General features: G+C 46.8%; 1 long non-coding RNA gene across 1 annotated transcript; it reads right to left on the bottom strand.

The window, feature by feature from the left end:
- Positions 1 to 5,318: 5,318 nt before the first annotated feature.
- Positions 5,319 to 6,081, bottom strand: LOC135450770 (uncharacterized). Its single transcript, XR_010441156.1, has 3 exons — positions 5,985 to 6,081; positions 5,523 to 5,592; positions 5,319 to 5,428 (listed from the first exon to the last, which is right to left on the bottom strand). It is a non-coding gene; the product is annotated as an uncharacterized LOC135450770 (long non-coding RNA).
- Between the last annotated feature and the right edge of the window lie 12,590 nt (positions 6,082 to 18,671).

Here is an 18,671-nt window from a genome sequence, read left to right as displayed (position 1 = left end):
TGAAAAAGGTGGACCAAAGGAGGGGTCATGTAAAATAGTTCCTGGAAAATGTAAACTAATTTATGGATATACGTAAGAGTCTATGAACATGCAACGGGCTGATATAAAGGAAAAGGTACTTAGGGGTTTCCCTGAAGGTGACACTGTGGTCTTGGCTGAGTGCCAGGATGCACCCGGCCGTAATAACCTTTGCTTTATGGTCCTTGTCTCCTATTGTCCTTTATTAAACTTTTAAAATTTTCACAAGAGAGTGAACGTGTTTTTCACAAACACTCATAGTTCTGTTTCCTTTAAACTCAAACCTGGAGAAAACTCCATCCATCCCTTCAGGGACACAAATTAGGTTTCACCTCCCAAACCCCAAATATTCTGAGGTGAGGTGACTTTGCCAGACCAGGATATTTTTTTGGTTGATCTCCAGAGGCCCTTCCAACCCCAGCTATTCTTTCACTGCCCAAAATACAGGCAAGAGCCTCAGCAACCAGTATTTGGGTAGTTTTCCTCAGCTTCTAAAGTTTCCGGATACTTTTCCTTTGCCATTTCAGAATCTTCACTTAAGCAAAAATGAGGTGTCAGGACCTGCTGGACATTCCCACATTCCCTCCCCAAACCCTGCAGCAGCAGGGAGAGCCTGTCATGTCTGAGTGAAAATACTTTATTTTTCATTTTAAAAAAATGAAAAATGCTGCCTTTATCTCTAAATCCTTTAGGTCTTGCCTGCCACACCCCATATCACTTCAGAACAGGGGATTTATAAACCTTAAAATCCTTGAGAAAAATAACATTCACAATTTAACTTTATTTTGGCGCAGTCAGGACTGGTCTTATGGGATTTGGTGATGTTCACTGGGAGTAGCCCAGCAAAGGAAAGTTATGAGCAAGTAAGGGGTAAATTATGCACAAGTCAAAGTCTGGAGAGCGAAGTATCTGCCTGGCACATGTGCTGCAAGGGAGATTATTAAGTAGCATCATCATAATCTCTGAATTATAAAAGGTGAAACAATGACCTCTTGTGTAACACAGCCCAGACAACCTGTGGAAAGTAAAACATTTTAAAGCAGCAAATCCATGGCCAGAGTAACATCCAATGCAGGCAGCTCATTCTTGGCCAGGCGCAGCTCCTTCAGTTGTGTCAGGTTGCCGAACACCTCAGGGCCAAGGCTGCGCAATCCTGCACTCAACAGGTTCAAGTTGTGCAGTTGGCTCAGGTTCTTGAAGATGCCGGCAGGCAGGCGGCCCATCCCGCCACTGCTGCCAGCCAGTGTCAGGTATTGCACTGTGGAGAACCTGGGGGGCATCCCGATGGTTGGGGAAACACAAGAAGCTTCCCTCAAAAAGCCGATAAGACCCCATTGGCTCTTTCCCCCGTGCCCCTGAGGCACTCCCTCCCTATTCCCTGATTGGCCCTTCTCTTTGTACTGCCCGGAGATCAGAGGGACCCCGGGCCCCTGGGGAGAAAGAAACCTGGACCCTCCATGTGTGTGTGCCTGGGACCTGAACATGTTACTGCGTGGCTGAATTAAACATCTGTGGATACCATGCACAGGCCATTTTTGCTTCTTTATCCTGGACCTGCCTAGCAGCTATTCATGCTGCAACACTCCAGCTGTGCCAGGTCACCGAAGGCATCGGCAGGGATGGCCGAGAGCGAGTTCTGTGACAGGCAGAGCGAGTGCAAGGCACTGAGGCCCTGGAAGAAGCGTTGTGGGACCACGCGCATTCCCTGTGGCTGCTGCACCTGCAGCTTCAGCTCCCAGAGGCCGTGCAGGGAGCGGAAAGGCGGCAGCTGACGCGGGTGTGGGCTCAGGCAGCGCAGCACATTGGCAGCAGCTCCAGCACGCCCAGGGTCACCTGCACCGGCTGCAGTGTGGCCACGCTCACCTCCTGCAGCGGCTGCGGGCCAGGGAAAGCCGGCAAAGCCACGGGAGGCCCTGGGATGCCGCGGCTGCTCAGTGCCGCAGGTTGTTCCCGCCCAGGCCAAGGGTCTGCAGGCGGTGACAGAATGACCCACTCAGGAGATGAGGGAAGGGCCGTGGATGGATATTTATAGACAGCAGTAAAGCCTTTGACACTGGAGAACCTGGCTGCTCATGGATTGGACAGGGCAACTGTTTGCTGGATGAAAAACTGGCTGATGCCCAAGCCCAGAGTGTGGTGGGGAATGGAACTAAATCCAACTGGGGCCAGTGTAGCAGGACGTGTTCCCTGCCCCAAGAGCTTGCTAATTGGTGAAATAAATCACTAAAGGCCACTTGTGTCATGGTTATTTGGGTGCCATGGAAGCAGCACTTGTAGCTGACAATAAACATCTTGCTGTGGAAGCAAGATTATGGAAAGATAAGCTGGAATTTCTGACAGACACTTTGCTTCACAATCTATTAAAGCTACACCAAACTTTCACAAAATAGAAGTTTCTGCACATTCCCTGGAAATGTGTGGGGCTTTCCCCACAAAGTTGGGATGCTGGTTTTGTGGTTCCTTTCTTGAGGGTTGAGTGAAAGGACTCTGCACACTCTTGCCAGTTTGGTGGTAAATTACATTGACTCCTAATCTGTACTATTTCTTTCCTAGCTTTGATATAGGTACCTTAATGTTGTGAGCTGTTTTATGTAACCTACTAGTAGTTCTTCTGTTTTATACCGTGTAGTTAGTAACTCAGTTCAAGACCTTTTGTCTATTATCTCCTGTCTATTCAATAAATAACTAATTTCATAATAGACCTGATCTGCCACTCTTAGAACTTGTGAGCCAGAGTGGTTTAGGTGCAGGCCTCCTAATTCCAGCTGTACCCAAAAAATCTTAGTCTAAAACGTGGCTTGTCTGAAGCTCCCATTCTATCCATAACACCCAATTACTTGTGGGTGACCCCAGGAGTCAGTGCTGGGTCCAGTCCCGTTCAACATCTTTACTGATGATCTGGATGAGGGGATCAAGTGGAAGTCAAACTAAGTTGACAAATGACACCAACTTGTGTGGGAGTGTGGATCTGCTGAAGGGCAGAAAGGCTCTGCAGTGGGATCAGGACAGGCTGCATCAAGAGGCTGAACCCATCTTCTCCCCCATTGGGACACCTGCTGGGTAAGAATCATGCCCCAAGTGCCTCCACCTGAGACTGGAAAGGGCTGGAGCAGTTCCTGAGGGACTCACACCCCGCCCCCAGCCCATCTCCCCCAGGAGCTTTCTCATCAGGTTTCTCTTGCGGTCTCTTCCTGAAGCGTGAGTGATGGAGCAGCCTGGGAGGGCACCTGGGGTCAGCCAAGGTTTCCTACCCCAAACCTCCCCCCCTTTTAGTATCTCAGGCTGGTTTGGGTTGGAAGGGACTTCAAAGGTCATTTCAATCCATCCCCTGCCATGGGCAGGGACATCTTCCACGATCCCAGGTTGCTCCAAGCACTGTCCAACCTGGCCTGGGACACTTCCAGGGATGGAGCAGCTGCAGCTTCTCTGGACAATCTGTGCCTGGGTCTCACTACCCTCACAGGGAGGAATTTCTTCCCAAAATCCCATCTAACCCTGTCCTCTGGCAGGTGAAAACCCTCACCCTCCATCCTGTCCCCTGACAAAGACCCTCCCCAGCTCTCCTGGAGGCCCCTTTTCTATATTACACTTTATCTTTCTATTAGATTTATACCTACATACCTATCAGCCCAAAAAGTGGCTCAGGCAGTCCATGACTAGTTGTGGCCACAACTTTTGGGGGTGTGGGAGAGTGCTGGGGGTTTGGGCAGACCGATAGGTTATTTTAGAGAGCCTCAGGAGCTTGTAAAGGGAGGTTTGGGAGGGTCCTGAGGGTTTATAGGGTGTTTGTTGGGGAGGGGGAGCTATGGAGCTTTTTGAGGGGATTCTGAGGGTATTTTGGATCTACTGGGGAGTCTGTAGGGGATGGAAGAGGTCTCTGGTGTTTTCGGGGGGGAGGGGGTACAGGAGTGTATACTCCAGGTCCCCAGAGTCCTCCCAACCTGTTCTTCATCAGACAGGATTTATCTCCACCTGTCAGGGAAGTTCACCACACAGACTCAGTTCCCGATTCCCATGAAATTTTGATGTGCACAACATGCAGGAATGTTTTTTCTGCAATTTCCCTGGCTACAAGTGGGACCACGGGACTGGCACGAAAAAGGGCAGAGGCCTGTCCACCCTCCACATCGGCAATTGCAGTTTTGGTTCAAATTTTAATTAAAGGCTGAAGTGTTGCTGATACTGCGATAGAGTCAGAGTCTTTCTCTACATTGTTGTCATCACGCCAGTTCCCAGGAGACACTCGAGGGGCGCTTGGAGGCCAGCTGGGGGTGCCTGTGGGATCATTAATGGATCTGTAGGGGCGCTTAGGGGGCGGGGAGGCAGTTGGAGAGCATTTGGGAGTCCGAGGGGACACACAGGGGGCATTTTGGGGGCAAGTAGGGGGCGGGCGGACTTCGGGACCCTGAGGGGCACTTGGGGGTCAGGAGAGGGAAACTGGGGGTACTTACAGGGCCCCGGGGCACACTCATGGTTCAGGGAAGCACTTGGGGAGCAGCTGGGACGGTGCTTAGGGGACAGTCCCGGCCCTGACGGGCCTCTCGCGGGCCGCGGGGCATGACGGGAACCGCAGTCCCGGCTCTATCGGCGTCCTACGGGGCCCCGCGGTCTTTCGGGAGTTGTAGTCCAGGAAGTGAGTAAACTGGCGCGGAACCAGCGGCCAGTGAGAGACGGGGAGGGGGGACACGAGGGATTTTTGGGGGCTTAGGGGGAGCTTCTGACTCCCCCATAACCGCCCCCCCCCCCAGCACCCTCAGGGGCGTAGGGACACCAGAACCCCCTGCCGCCATGTCGGCCGTGTGAAGGTGAAGAAGACAGGTGAGCCCCACTCCCACGGGTTTGGGGGTTCCCCGCTCTGATTCTCCCAATAAATCCCTAAGCGCCCCTATAGAATTCCTAGTCCCCACAGACCTCCCAATACTGTCCTGGGCCCCCCAAAACATCCCCCACAACCCCGGACTGCTAAAGACTCCCAAAAGCCCTACCTGGACGCCCAATATCTTTCACAGATTTTCTTCAACACTCCTAGGGTCTCCCCCAAAAATCCCACAGACCTCTTCTAGGTGCCCGAGAGGCACCCAGTGCACTTCCAGCCTCTCCAAATACAGCCCCCAAATCCCTTCCTCAGCCTCAGAGCCCCTCCAAACACGCCAAAGACTCTCAGAGACCCCCTAGAGACAGCCAGTGCCCCACCAACAGGCGCTTTTGAGCCCCCAGAAGCCCCCAAATGCTCTTGGAGACATTTGGAGAGGGAGGGGATTGGAGGCAATTCCAAAGGTGGGGGAGATAAGGGAGGAAGTTTTGGGGGTCTCCCCACCTCCCAGGTGCAATTTTGGGGTGTCATTGCTTTATTGGCCCCACCATGGGCTGGGGGTGCCCAGGTGGGCATTCCAGGAGTGACTCGATGGCCCTGGGAGAGGGAAGAGAGAGCAAATGGGGAGTTAAAGGGACCTAGGGGAGGTGCAGGGGCAGAGCCCTGAAATTTGGGGGTGGGGTTGTCTTACCAAAGGTGTCCCCTTACGGCCTGGCAGTGGCATCACAGCATCCAGAGGAGGAGGAGGTCCCCAAGAGGGCCTGGGGGGCTGCATGTCACGGGGGGTGGCAGTCCCACAAGTGTTGTCCCATCCTCACAAGAGATTTCCTTTGCCAGAAGTGTCTCCCCAGCCCACAAGTGCCCCCTCAGCCCCTCGAGTGACCGCTGACCCACAACTTTCCCCCCCACCCCACAAGTGACCACCCCGGCCCACAAATTACCACGTGAGCCCAGAAGGGCACATCCAGGCCCATCAGTGACCCCTCTGACCCACAAAAGGGCTCCCCAGCCCTACAAAGGTGCCTCATGACCCTCAGCAGCCCCCAGCCTTCGATTGACTCCCTGGCTGACAAGCACCCCCCATGACCCTCAAATGACCCAATGACCCACAAGTGACCCCATGGCCCTCAACTGGGCTCCTCTGGTTCCTCACCCAGTGGCTGCTGCCATGGCGCCCCCTGTAGGGCATCATGTGCACGGCTCCTGACTAGCTGTGGGGGCCTCACAGGGGTCACGTGACCTGAAGCTGGGCCCTCCCTGGCGCGGGGGCTCAGGAAGCGCCTCCCTTGCAGGCCGCAGGGCATCCTGGGAGCCGCGTGGCTTCCAACATGGTGCACACCGCAGAGCCCTGAGGCTGTCATATGACCACCAAAATGGTTCCTGCAGCAAAGGCTCATGGGAGTCTTGCTTCCCATTGGGTGGCAGCCCCTGGTGCAGAGGGGCACAGCAGCTGCTGCTGATTTGCCGCGGGGCATGGTGGGAGTTGCATGACTGTGAGCATAGTGCCCCCTGCAGGGTATCCAGAGAGCTGCTTCCCATTGGCCAGAGGGTCTTGTGGGAGTCATGTGGCCTCCACCATGGATCCTGCCACAAGAGTTCCTGGGAGACAGCCTGGGGGGAAGACGCCTGCTGGTGCTTGCAGAAGTGTCTCACGTGGGTCACGTGACTGCCTGGGCACTGCCCCCTGCAGGGTCCTGGGGGTATCAGGTGACCTCCCCCGTGACACTCCCTGCAGGGAACCCCGGAAAGCAGCAGAGCTCAGCAGGGCCCTGCCCACCAGGGGCGTGCCCAGTGCTGGCTCCTCCCCTTGGCGTCACCTCAAGCACCATTGGACAAGGGGCTCATCGAGGGTGGAGCTTCAGGGGGGCGAAGCCTATGTTTGGGTTTGCCCCTTCCAGCCCGCAGGGGCGGGGCCTGAGCAGGGGCTGGCGTTCAGGAGGAGGGGGTTGGGGACGGGCGAGGACCCCCGAAATGCTGACCCTGCAGTGACCCCACAGGGCTGGTGGTCTCGGGAGGAGTTTGGGGGACTGCAGGATGCACTTATGGGTAGAATGGCGGGTCCGGGGCATCACCTGCGATCGGGTCGGGTAGTTGGGGGTCCTCAAGGCAGTCTTAGGGAACACAGGCACAAGGGAGGGAATTGGCAGGCACTTAGGGGTGTGGGGAGCACTTGGAGTCCTTAAAGGAACACTTGAGGGAACGGGGGAGCAGACTGGAGCCTTCAGTGTGCACTTGGGGATCCCGAGGGGCACTTGAGGCCGGGCTGCTCTCCCACCTCCTTTGCACCGGACGCTCCGTTCGCTGCTCCAGGCTGAGCCTCTGCGGGAGGTATGCGAGAAGTGACGCGGGACCGTCCCGAGCCCCGCAAAATCCCCCCTCGGTCGCCTCCGGAGCCCTCAGGCCTGACCCGCTCCACCGCCCGCGCTCTCGTGTGGTTTCGCCCCAGCGCTCCGAGCTTGGGCGATGATTGGTTCAGGGCGGAGCCGGGCGGGCGCTGCAGCCAATGGGAAGCGGGGGAGGGGGAAGGCGGGGGAGGGGAGGGGTCCTTGGGAGGGCTTTGGGGATTCCTGGAGGGGTTTGGGGGCCTGGGTGCACTGAGAGATGCCCAGGGAGTTCTGGAGGTTGACTGGGATGGTTTTGAGGATCTCAGAGAGGTTGTTTGGGATCCCCAGGGAAAGGCTTGGGGAGGAGGGAGGTTGTTGTGGTTCTGGGTATCCTAGAAGGGACTGGTGCAGGAGGGTCAGGGGGATTCCCATGTGGTTTGGGAGGCCCTCGGGTTTGTTAAAGTGGCAGAGAGCTGGGATCCCACTGACAGAGACCCCCAATATCCCCTATGGATCCTGCCAAATCTTGCCTAGAAACTCCAAACCTTCGCAGGGACTCCCAGATCCTGACAGGACTCTCTCAGCTCCCCTTAGATCAGTTAGCCCGTCCAAGGGAATGATAGAAAAATTGGCTGGCAAATAAACTTTTTAACACAATTTGAAGCATTAGAAAGCAGGCATTCTTTATCTGTGCAGGACACACTGAAGGACTTCTCCTTTAATCTGATGTGTGCGGTGAAACTTTGCCACAGGGTATGGTCCTGTAGGGGCCACGATCAGATCTCTGGTGGTCATATTCACGGAATGCTTCCATATTACACGTGACCTTTCCTTGAAAGTTTCCCTTGAGCATGCACTGTTACTTCTTGTTACATAATGTAGTGTTGAGAGTTTTTTGCAGGACAATGGACATATGCAACATATGCACAATCCAGCCTTCATAGAAACTGAGTAAGGTCACCATGCCCTTGAAGGACACAGAAGGAAAAGAATACGCTCAAAAGCAGACAGTTCAGGATGCAAAGGCAGACAAGAAAACCACAGCAAGACACATGAAGAAGGAAGACTAACTAAAATAACCAAATAGATTAAAATGCATGCCTAAAAAGGATTTAACCAATCATGTATTAGCTTGAGGTGTGAACAATAGAGAATAGTATAAATACGGCTTGCTTTTTGTAATAATTTGGCTTCACTTGATCATATTGGTCATGGTGTGATGTCCCGTTAATGATCCTGTGCAATGTAGCAGCCCAGAGCCTGCAAGATTTTCCTGGCAGTCAGAAGCCTAAGATAGGAAATGCCAAGTCATGGTGACTGGACTAGAAGCCCCCCTCTTCCACCTTTGGACCCCTTGCTTATCTCTAAGACTATAGGACACTTTCCTTTAACCCTTGCTATGGGACAATTTCTGAAACTCCTGTACCCTATATAAAGAGCTGCTTTTACCCAGCTCAGGCAGAAGAGCTGTCACTAGGAACTTTCACAGAAGAATCAATAAAAGACACTCCTGTGGAACCCCACACAGCTCTTCTCTCTCCCTGTGTCTGCCTGCCTGGGCACCTAGCAAGCTGAGAGCTGAAATCACAATGAGCTGATAATCACTAAAGAGCTGATATCTCTTAAGATTGCTAAGGTTGCCTGCGGCTAAGAACTGCTTGGGAGCTCGGACAGCTGTGTTGAACAGGTCAGAGTTATCTGGACACCCGTTGCAGCCTGCTGGGGTCAGCCTGAACCCCAGAAAAGATTGCAATAATGTAACTTGACAAAAACACCACTACATTCCTCATTACCTATTTTCTGCTGGCTCCATGTGTGCTTGTAATTCTCTCAGCATACCTTTACATCCTTTCAGCTTTTTTCCCACTTGTCTTTAAGCTCCATCCAGCATCTTCAGGGCAACTGAAAATTTCTCTGCTTCGTGTCATTTATCAGGAGCCCCAGAACTCTTCCAGGGACCCCCATCTCCCCAGAGGGACCTTGTGGTTTGGGGGGTTCAGAGGGCTGAGGGGATCACCGGGTAGTTTTGGGGGATCTCCAAGTGGTTTTGGAGGTCCCTGGATGGCTTTGGGGGTGGGGTCTCTGTCTCTGGACAGTTTTGAGGATCTCTGTGGTGTTCAGGGTTTCCCCATTTTTATGTCTTCATTTTAAGGCAAAGGCCCTTTAATTCCCTGTTTACCATTGTCTCTCCTGGCTCCAGCTGGTTTTCTTCAGCTTTTTCAGTCATTTGGGCCAGAATTTCCCATTCCTTGGAGCTCCCCACTGGGACTTGGGTCATTAATTTTGGGAAAAACATCTGGATTTGGTTTGTCCTCTCCCCAGGGTCATAGTGTCAGGAGAATAAACCCACAAACAACAGAGGTTTTTTTCCAAAAAGGAGACAGAGGAGTCCTGTAACTTTATTCAGATAAAGGGAGAGGTCAATGGCATTCCCCCTAGGGCCTGCCAAATTTTTGGAGGATGCAGCCTCCTTTTTATCCTAATTTCCCTGCTGCATTTCCCTCTCTCTTTCCCCATTGGCTGGGGTGCTTGAGAGGCACAGTCTTCCTGAATCACCTAATACAGACCCCCTTCCAATGTATACCCCCCCTATTTCTTTTCCTTGTGTCAATCAATGGAATTCATATGGAATTTATGGTTCTTCCCACTGTTTCTTTTATCTCTTAGTATCCATTTTTGTTCATCAGCAGACCCACAGTCTGTTTGTAAAGACAAATCCCTCATTCTTTTTAATGGAGTCAGCACCATGGGGATGGCAATTCTTTTGAGTTCCACTCTGTCACATCCTATCAGTAACAAGATCCAGCTGCCAGTTCCCAAATTCTCTGGAACTGTGGGTCATGCCTCCCTGGCCCCTCCTCCTCACATCCCATCCTGAAATTTTGCTGAATCTGCCCAAATCTGCATGATTTGGGTGTGGTTGAGCCACATTTGGGGATAAAAAGGGCAATTTGGGGGCAAGTGCTCTCTGTGTCTGCAGAGTCCCTGGAATTCTGGAGTTGACAGGCTGGTGAGTGGGGAGACTTAATTCCCTGTTTTTAACTGGATTTCCTTATTCTTTGGGATGGACTGAAATTGAGGAGGGGTTTTTTTTGCCCAAATTTCAGATATTTTTACCCTTTACCCTCCCCAATTTTATGTCTTTTCCCTTCACAAGTTTCATAATTTTAGACCTTTTTCTTTACAAATGTTGGATTGAAACAGTTTTTGTGCCCAGTTTTTAAAATTTTTGCTCATTTCCCCACAAATCTCAGGGGTTTGCCCTTTTTGTGCACTTTCCCCCCAGATTTCAGATTTTTTGCCCTCTTCATGCCCACAATTTGGAAATTTCCAAATTTTTTGAGGCTGAATTGAGGATTTGGGGGAACTTGAGTGGGATAAGGTGGAGGGAGGTTTGTCCTGGATTTTGAACACCATTTTGACCCAAACTAGGGGGAATTTGGGGTCCCAAATTTCATCGTTTTCATAAAGTTTTAGTGTGAATTTAGTGGAAATGGGGTATTGAGGTGTGTTGTGGTCCGTCCTAGTGTACGGGTGACGTGATGATTTTTTGGTGCAAAAATAACCAGCAAGGCACATGGGGATTTGCAGTAACAAATCAACAAAATGCAATTTTATCGAAGTAACCACAACTGATATGTGTTGGTGAGGGGATCTGGGGAAGAAAAGGAGAAGATAAGGGAAGAGGGTGAGACAGAGTAGGGATCCATCCTGAATTAGGTGAAGTGTCTAACAATGGTGAAAAGTCTGTGAGGCCAAAGCTGAAGGAAAAACTTGTATGCCGAGACAGCAAGGAGACAGAGAAAGAAAAACAGAAAAGACCACGAGGTCAATTTGCCCCGACCTAGAAATTCCTTTGATAAAGAAGAACTGGTGCTAAGTGTCATGCGGGATGAATATGTATGAACTTATTGTGAAACTGTATGCATATGCATTTGGAAGGGGGATAAAAGGAGGTCTGAAATTTTCAGGGGTACGCATGCCTTTTGAGGAGAATTTTCTCCGCGTGCGTCCGGCGTCATAAACAAACATACCGAGCTTTACAACTTTTATAAAGTTGTGAGGTTTCTTCTTTTCTCCGCAAAACAAGGGAGGAAAGGAGGACGGGGGGAGGTATAGTGTCTGGTTTTCGGCTGTTTGGAGGGCCTGGAAAGGCCCGAGGTGGCCTTGGGGCAGCCCGCTTATCAAAGGACGAGAAGAGGCTTCAGTTCTTCTTTCGGTCTCTATGTTTGTTAATTGTTTATCTAAAAGATTTTCTTTTGGCCCGACAGAGGTCTGCTCAGCAGCCAGCCATGAGCACACTGTCCCCCCTCCGGGGCGGTCACCTATCTTTATACCCAAAGTTGCATATACAATATTTATCATTTTTCCCCAATACCTTTCACCCTTATTGCCTGGTGCACTTTTAGTAATGACCAATCCCAAAGTGCCACCATCACCACAGAAGATGGAGGAGAAGAAGAAGGACAGGACACGCCCCAATTCCTCCATCTTACTTCTCTAAACCCCCCTGTACAGAAATCCTAAACCCTGTGTCTCACCCTCTAATTAACTAATGCCTTCACCATTCACCCCGGTGAAATCCTCCTATCCTCATACAGGTGTCGTCTCCTGTGTAGGATCAAAGTCCAGCCACCAGACACTTCTGGCAACATTCCAGGACTCCCGAGCCCCCCAAGGGTGGTCTCGGTGACTCGGCACCTCAGTCCTGAGGTGCTGAGATCCCACAGTATAGCTACCGAGACGTGATGCCACTTTCGTCCTTCAGGGTCCAGCCGTCGAAGCTCACTAGGGCACGTCTGGGGAGATCTCAAAGGAACAGCTGAATTGCACCCCGATTATACTATTTTTCATTGGAGGGGGAGGGGAGCCAAAACAAAGGTCTGCAAGGAGGGGAAAGAACAGGAAAAGGGAGGGGTATACACCTAGTCATTTTTTTCACGGCCCAGTGCTCGCAGGTGCGTTTATTCTGGGTAGCCTTTCCCCGCTTTGTGCACACCTCCCTTGAGCTGGAGGGGGTGTTCAGTCCCAGTCTCTGGAAGAAGGTGCAAGGGGGGTTTTCTTGCATGGGGATTCCTTGCCTTGGTTCCTTGACGAAGAGGCTCACATCTCTGTTTGTCTGTCATGGTGGTTGAAGGCAGGTGAGAGGGGTCTTCTCTTGGAGGGGGGAACCACCCCAGAGCTCAGACCAGCCAGGCCAGGAGGTAGGGAGAAAGTCCATATCCATTGTTCAGAAAGGGCAGAGTGTCCCCTTCAAGTTCAGCATGACATTTTCTGCAAACAACACCTGTGAAAATACTGAGCTAATAGGCATATGACTTTCCCTTCCCACTGGCTCAACAGTTTTTAACTTTTTGGTGGTCTTCATGACAATTGTGAGACAAAAATGATAGATATTTTGGACAGACTCTCACAAGGTGGCATCAAGGTAAGGGGTTGGTGGGGGAGGGCTGCACCAGCATTTTAACCCAATTTTGAGATAAATACAGGTGATTTTGGTTGAACTTTATCCTTTTTGGATAATGTTTTGGGCAAATCAGAATGGATTGGTGTAGGAGTATCAGGGGGTAGGACAGTTGAGATGGATGGAGATGAGAGATCTCTGAAGCCAGATCGTGGAATTTGCGGTTTATTGCAAAGAGCCTGGGTGCAGGGCCCTGCTGGGAGCTGCCAGCCACAGCTCGGAGCAGGCCCGAGAGAAGTAAAGACAGTGGTAAGGAGGATGACAGAGAGAGAGGATGAGAGGATAAGGAGAGAGTAAAAGAGGATAAGAGAGCGAGGTTCCCATTACAATACAATAAATCCTCTTCTGTGTTGAATATTCTAATTCGCATTAACCAGTCTAGTGCAAGATACACATCCTATAGCATTTGCATACAGCCTATAAGAATCATTACTACCGTGTGTTACATTTTAAGCCCTAAAAACTCCTCTTTGGACCCCTTCTGCCAAGCTGTAGGGTCTGCTCTGACACTTGGAGCTGTCCGCAAGCAGAGGGTGTTGTTCTATCAAAAGGGGATTACCTTCAGTTGGCCACACCATGGTTTTCCAGTTGTTCAGTAATTGAGGTGTCTCAAAGCTTGCTTTCATTTCAGTCTCACTTATAGTTTCTATATTCTCAAAATCTTTTGCCAGGCAGTCATATTTATAAGGCTTTCCTGTTTCATCTTCCCCAACAGATTGGGGAATTTGAAGTGGTCTTGGAGGGGGGATATCAGGGGGAGGGAGTTATAAGATATAATTAATATAATATAATATAATATAATATAATATAATATAATATAATGGCTCTTTTGTTGAACTTCATTTTGATCCAAACTGTAGGGAATTTAGAGGGAAAAACAAGTATTTTGGCCCAAATTTGTGGGATTTGAGGCAAAATTCATAGTGTTTGGTAGGTTTTGGGGTGGATTTGGTGGCAACAGGGGCCAAAATAAGCCCCAAGGGAATCCATGGGATGAAAAAAGGCATTTTGGGGGGTATTTGAGGGTTCTGGAGACATCTCTGGGCTCACAGGGATTTTTCCCATAAAATAGCAATTTTTAGTAATTTTGGCTGTTTATCACTGCAGTGGCACAGGTTGGTCCTGGTGGCTCCTCCTTCCCTTCTGTGGTAAGCAACAATCCCATTTTGCAGACAAAATAGCCAAATTTCTTGATTTTGGACTTATTTGCATGCTTTTTTTGTACAGAAAAGGAAATCCTGAAAGCCTGGGGTGTCTTTTTCCTGAAAATTCCCTTTTCCTCTAATTTTGTGTCTTCCTCAACAACCTCTCAGCTTCATAGTTATTATTTTTAATGAAAAAGTGTCTTTAAAAATAATTTGGTTTAATACAATAGCCTTTAAAATCTTCTTTTTCATGAAAAAATCCCCTTTTTCCTCACTTTCTAAAGAAAAAATGAAAATGCACTTCATCCTCATTATTTGGGTTTACTTTTTAGTTTCGGGGAGTTTCTTTTGAGGTAAAATTCTAATTAGCTGTTTTGGTGTTTTTTCAGGAACAAAACCCACCATTGATACTCTGACTGTATTTTTGGGGGGGGGGAAAGTCTATTTTTAGAATGTTTTTTATGAAAAAAGGTCTCTTATTTGCTCTATTTTAATAAAAACAATTAATTTTTAAGGAAAAAAACCCCTCCTATTCCTTATTTTCTTAACTTTTTCTTCAATTTTTTAATGCACAACTCATATCATCCCTATTTCTTAATTAGTTTTTTAAGGAAAAACCCTTTTTTCCCTCTTTTCCTCCTAATTTATTTCTTATTTTTCTTTCTTTTTAGAAGACTTCATATACTTTCTTTTAGATTGGCATTTCTAAGGAAAACCACCTTTTATTCAGTGTACTTTAATTTTTAAAATCCCAATTCCTTATTCTCCTGTTGATTTTTCTTCAAAACCACAATAGAAAAACAAAACAAAACAAAACAAAACAACCCCTGACTTTTATTTAAGAAACACCCCTTTATGCCCATGTTTTATTCCCAAACCTCATTATTCCTATTTTTCCTCCAAACACCCAAATTCCATTTTTTTTAGAAAAAAAGCCAGAATTACCCTTTTTTACCTAATCCCCCAGTTCCCTATTCCTTAAATTTAAAAGGCACCAAATTTTGTCCTGGTTTAGGGCAAATTTGGGAGAAAGCCTCCAAAGGGGACCCCTCCAGAAAGCAAACTCACACAACCCCTCCCCCCAACATGTCTGGGAAGGATTCCTTGGAGACCAATGGAAAGAACCTGTTTATTTAACAGGCAAAACATCCCCCAGCACACAAAATGAGCAATACTGGATGACACTACTCTTTCATCGCTGTGAAAAAGATGACAAATTCAGAAAGTCTCTCCTGGGAGTGGTCGCTCTGTTCTCAGTCCCTCCGGTGCTGGGGTAGCTGCTGCAGGCCACAAGGTGCAAACTCTCGGTGTTTCTCAGGTCCCAGTCTGGAGCAGGCTCAAGTGGTTCCAAGAAAAGGAAAGAAAAACAGTCCATTAAAAATTTGGACTGCCTAGTTAAACTAACTAACAAGCAAAAGCAAAGCAGGAGCAAGAGCAAAGCAAAAGCAGGAGTAAAAACGAAAAGCTGCTCTCTGTACTGCCCCGTCTCTGTGTCCCGCCAACCGCTGGGGGAGTGAGCAGACAGATAACTGATAACAAAACAAAGCTTCCCTCTTCCGAGCCAGTCTTGAAGGTACAGAACATAATATCCAGCATGAACAGAACAATGACTGGGGGTACAAGCATGATAACATCACCCTAGGACGGTGACAAAACGATATATGTCTAAAATTTATGTTGCAATGTGATACCTACTATTATAATTGTTATATTACTAATATATAATTGTCGCAGACATTTTTTCATAGAAATCCTTTCTTTGGGACTTGTTCATCTTCTGGGAATCTGAGGCCCCAAGAAAGAGAATGTAAACAATGATTATCAGCTGCTGTGGAATGCAATAGGATGCACCTGTGATTGGTTCATGTTCCATGTGTGCAATTAAGGGCCAATCACAGGGCAAGCTCTCTGGAACACAGTGACAGAGAGCTCTCTTGTTTTTAGATTATTTTCTATTCTATTCTTAGCTTAGCAGCTCTCTGCAACTCCTCTCCTTATTCTTTTTAGTATAGTTATAATGTATTACATATCTTATATCAATAAATCCAGCCTTTTGATCATCAAACAAGATTCTCATCCTTCTCTCACCATGGAGACCTCCTCAGGTTGCTGTAATATATAATCATAGATTATAATGTAATAGTATAATATAATGGTATATTCGTTCTATTCTCTTCTCTAATGGACTCTAATATATACTCTATCGCTCTAGTTCTGCTTCTTATTGCTTATTTTTGCTTGATTTTGGCCATTGTTTTCAAGCCATTTCTATGAAGAAAAGAAATAAAATTCTTTTAAATCACTTTCTCTATAATATTCTAGAGAAAATATAAAGTATCAACTATTGTATATAATGATAAAAATAAAATGTAAGTTACATTTCTACTATGATTAATACTAAAATAAGTAACTGTAGTGGTAATTATTATTTTACTTTATTTTTAATATTTCTGTTTTTGGATTGAGTTTTGCTGATATTTCTTTTATGATTATCTATACAATAATAGAAAAATATTATAATTTTCATAAAGGCATTGTATATTACAGGGTTATAATTATTAGGTCTATATAATAATAACATAGGAAACTATATAAATAAGTTATATACTTGATAATTAATGTAACATAACATAACATGTACAAAAAGTAATAATGTTTTTAGTAATATGTGAGTTCTGTATTGTTAATATATAATTAGACTAATAATTAGCAATATATCAATGTATATTACATAATGTTATTAATATATAAATAGCATAGGTTTTTGTGGTAGTTGGTGTTTTACAGTTGCTTTTATATAGAAGTTAGACCTTTCATGTTAGTTGGTTATCATGGTTTCTCCCATGAGGGAACCCTTTTGTTCCCTCAAATGGTTCATTCTTAAGTTGTTTACCACAAAGTTTTCCCACCACTTGTCTGCCCATCAGTGTGTCCATCTCCCTGTTCCTCCCCTCATTCCCTTATAAGCCCTTGTCAATCCCAGTTGTACTGCCCCTTACTCTTGTCAGTCTCTATAGTCACTCCCCTTGTGTTCTCGAATGTTTTGTGTCAGTTAGCCCTGCTTCAGTGGCTGATTGGATTATAAAGCTTCCTCCCTCTCCTGAATGAGCCCTATTGGTTATGTTGAGTCCCCTAAGATACCCTTGTTGGATGAGACTTGTACCCACCCCTTGTACCATCCCCTCTTTATAAATGCTAGTCGGACCCATTTTCTCTGCCACTCCTTCGCCTTCCTTGGATTTCACATGAGTGATCTCTCCCAATTTCCTTTGTCTCGGTTCCTTGTGCCCGGTTTCTTTGCTGTGCCACCCACGCCACAGCCTGCTGCAGGGAGGCGCAAACTCCTGTAACCACCGCCACCCGCAGAGGTTTCAGGCGAGATTTGGGAGTGGCCACTCTAGGGCGTGCTCCTGGCCACGAGAAGTGTGCTAGCCAGCAACTTTCACCCCTGTGGCCACAGTGTGCTGCCACAGGTTTTCATAATGCAAATATGTATTAATAATGTTATACTATAGCATTTTATTTTATATAATAATATTAGTTAATAGTACAGCATTGTTTCATGTTATTAACACATTGGTATATTAATAATATTAATTTATTAATAGAACATATACATAAGAGTTTACCATTTATATAGCACATAGTTTTATTTGTATGTTGTTTATTAATAGAATAAACTGTAAATATAATTTCTATCCTGATTATATATAAAAATAGATTATGAATTAGATACTGCAGTCATATCTTCAATGTAATTTAAGTACAATTCCTACTATAATTCTATATAAAACAAATATAAAAGTGATTTATGTGAAAAATGTGTATTTTATGATTGCCTTTTTGCAAATATTAAAACGAATATTATATGTGTTATTTTAGAAAGTTATGCTGTATTAATTTTCTTAAGTAGTGTGTTAAATATAGTTTTGGGTTATAATATAATGTTAAAATATAAACTATGCTATGTAAGATTTTTTTTTAAAGAAAGGACTCGCAAGATATCAGCCACAGGATGCCTAAATCTTTCAGAGAAAAAGAATTTATTACTCCATTATCAGTAGAAGCTAACTTCTTCCTGCCTCGCTTAACCCAGAAGATGCTGTGAGGATTAAGAGAAAGAAGTTGACGATGACCAGACAGAATCCTGTATTTGAATGGAATTTATGCATCATGTATGAGGTGTATGAATATGCAATAGGCATAGTTTTTAAGGGTTAATCCTCTGTTAACCTGTGTCCTTTTTGAGGTTTATTTTGCCTGGAAAAGGTACCTGGACATCCATAACTCTTTTTTGAGTTTTTATTATCTCATATTGTCCTAATCCAAATTGTCCAAATTATTATTACTCTAATTATATTTCTATTTTTGTAGCCATTTTATTACTATTGTAATTCTAAAATGTTAAAAACAAGTGATTAGCATTTTTCACAATTTAAAAATTAACCGAAGCCCCCTCTTCCCCCCATTTTCCCAGTGCTCTCCAGTTCCAGCTGCTGGGACCAGGAGTTCCCAGCCGTGTTCCCACAGAACAGATAAGGGGCAGTACAAAGAGCAGCTTTTCCTTTTTACTCTTGCTTTTGCTTTGCTCTTGCTCCTGCTTTGCTTTTGCTTTTGCTTCTGCTTGTTAGTTAGTTTAACTAGGCAGTCCAAATTTTTAATGGACTGTTTTTCTTTCCTTTTCTTGGAACCACTTGAGCCTGCTCCAGACTGGGACCTGAGAAACACCGAGAGTTTGCACCTTGTGGCCTGCAGCAGCTACCCCAGCACCGGAGGGACTGAGAACAGAGCGACCACTCCCAAGAGAGACTTTCTGAATTTGTCATCTTTTTCAGAGCGATGAAAGAGTAGTGTCATCCGGTATTGCTCATTTTATGTGCTGGGGGATGCTGTGCCTGTTAAATAAA

Source organism: Zonotrichia leucophrys, chromosome 8 (assembly GCF_028769735.1).
Source record: "Zonotrichia leucophrys gambelii isolate GWCS_2022_RI chromosome 8, RI_Zleu_2.0, whole genome shotgun sequence".
Lineage (NCBI taxonomy): Eukaryota > Metazoa > Chordata > Aves > Passeriformes > Passerellidae > Zonotrichia > Zonotrichia leucophrys.
This window is presented reverse-complemented; position numbering and strand designations above follow the sequence as displayed.